The following is a 2,637-nucleotide window of genomic DNA, read 5'->3' as shown; positions in this document are numbered from 1 at the left end:
CTACCAGTGGTTGCGACACCACACTGATGGCTCCAAGTGATTCTCGTTCTGATAAAATTGATAATATGTTTGAGATTCAACAACATATATTATCTTCACATAGTGAAGTATATTATTATGAAGTTGGTTAGTTTTGTCTGTATTTTTTTTGGAAACCTTTTTTTGCTCATCCTTCAAATTTAACAAAATAACATTCTGTTAAATTCCGCACAAAGTTGAGTACTTAATATTTAAAAATACTAAGCAATTTAATTAAATTAATTAGAACTAAACACAATTTACAAGCTCTTAGTTTTTTTATCTAGTTAGCGATTTTCTGGTTAGTTAAGTAGTTTCTATATGGAAAATGATGAAGACATAAAATTAAAGTGCTTAATTGAAACACTACATTTTTTTATAGCTTAACTTCACTCAATTCAGAACTTGTAGTTCTTATTACATATGTAAATGAAATCCATTTTTAATATAAGTTAGCCTAAAACGCAACAACTTAGGGTAGGTAAAGGTAAACTAGTGATAAGATACTCCCTTTCCCACTTTCTGCCCAACCCGAACCCCAATACCATGTCATGTCTACTCGGACAGAGAAATAAAAATAATCTTAGATATAAATCTTTCTCCTATTGAGAATCGAACCCACAACTATCAGTTAGATGCTGATGCACAGCTCTACAACATTCTCAAATATATTCATGGAATATTTTGCATTTAACTATAATTGTGGCAATTATAGGCAAATTTATTAAGAAATTGGAACCAGATATTCTTATGAATTTTCCATGAAAGGTTTCACGAACTGGAAAATCCGTAATAATATGCATATCGTTTACATTCAATATAAATGTAAATCATGTGCGTTTCTCAGAAACCACATTAACTATATTTATATTTCTTTTTACCATACATCTCTATAGTTGAAGTAGCAATGCTGAACTCCACGTCGCATTCAGTCCAACTGAACCAACGAAGACCATACAATACTTGTTTCTTTTCTCCTATACCACAAAAGTTATAAGAATATTTTTTTAACACCTAAAATACCGAAAAATTGTAATTGCCATGGAGCGAGCGAACGCGCGAAAGCGCTATCCGCCATGTTAGTCTACAGATTATTTATGCTCTAAATACAAATAGTAATATACAAACGTTTGATAATATTAAACAATAATCTCACCAAGTTTGAATCTAAAGTTGGTATGTTCACAAATATGAAGAAAACATCGATTTTTTAAATATTTTTTGGGATTAATTATTAAAATCGATATAATTTGTTTATTAAACCTAAAATTTTAGGAAATATATTTACTTATATATGAAATTAGATATTACGAGTGATGTAGCATATTTATTAAGTGGATTGGTATCCACTACCACCACGAACACGAACAGCTTAACGATGTCACAGGGGCGTTGCTCTTGCTGTACTCTCTTCTAGCTCTACAATTCCCAAGTATTACGTTAGAACATAAGTTCTCACGTGGTCATTGTTTATATATCTCAAAGAAATTATATTATTAAGTAATTATTTTATTATATCTCACTTGTTAGATTACTATGTGAATAAGGAAGTTCCTAATTAATTAAGAAAATACTTTTACTTGTTTTTTCTTTTCTTTCTATTATTCTTAAATAACTAATATTGTATTGAAAAACTAAAAATCAGTGTTATTGTAATATTTTGAGTATAGTACTCTAACTATATAATATATGTTTTCTATCCGAATACTGTCTCAATATATTTTAATGGAAGCATACTTTTACAAATGAAGGTTAATAGGTTCCCATTTTAGGATACGATAAGTGTCCCTTGATTTAGCAGCGTGTCACACAAAGTAAGTACTAGAGAGCTGCAATTACGTAGTATCTACTATTACGTCATCTTATTATATCTACAGAGCGGTCGACGAGTCGAGAACGAGACCAGAAGTTGGGCTTTTTTAATTTTTGCGCATTATACACCCTGGAAGAAAATAATCAAAAATAAGAAAAATCCTTACATCAATTTTTATTTATTAAGTTCACGCTGTATCCCGCACACAGCAAGGTAGGCAGAGGGAACTATGAGTAACTATAACCTAGTGTTAAGACATTCCGTTCCCATTCTCCTCCGATTTTTGGGGGCAATATGTGTTGAGTGGTGGAATTCAACGCCGCGCGTATTAAATGTATACTGTCTAATATTTTAATTAATGAGCCTGAGACATTTATTAGCATTTTTGTACGAATGATTATTTTGTGGTACATAATACACAGGCGTGAGAGATGTGTAATTTGATTTTAGATACTTTTTTATAACTACAAAATTGTATTGTAAAAGAAAAATTTTTTTTTCCAAAAGTACCGCTTTCAAGAGCTGTGATTCCAAGGGCGCGATTTACGCGCTACGTTTAAATTTTTATATTCTTTATAAAAAGTATTTTTCTTTCCTAAGTATGGAGTAACATCTTAAAGATGTTAAATATATTTATAAAAGATTTTTCTATAGAAAAATTGTGCAAAATAAAAGCTATCAATTTAATATGTCTGTCAATTATCTTGTCATCTTTGTACTACCTACAAAATAATGTTTATTAAAAAATAATGTTTCACTATAGGCTGAAAAATTTTCAACAGTAGGCAGTTTCTATTCGAAAAAGT

Source organism: Heliconius melpomene, chromosome 11, assembly GCF_056956725.1.
Source record: "Heliconius melpomene rosina isolate 202511_hmr_F chromosome 11, ASM5695672v1, whole genome shotgun sequence".
In the NCBI taxonomy this organism is placed as follows: domain Eukaryota; kingdom Metazoa; phylum Arthropoda; class Insecta; order Lepidoptera; family Nymphalidae; genus Heliconius; species Heliconius melpomene.
The sequence above is the reverse complement of the archived record's forward strand: the minus strand, read 5'-3'. Positions refer to the sequence as shown.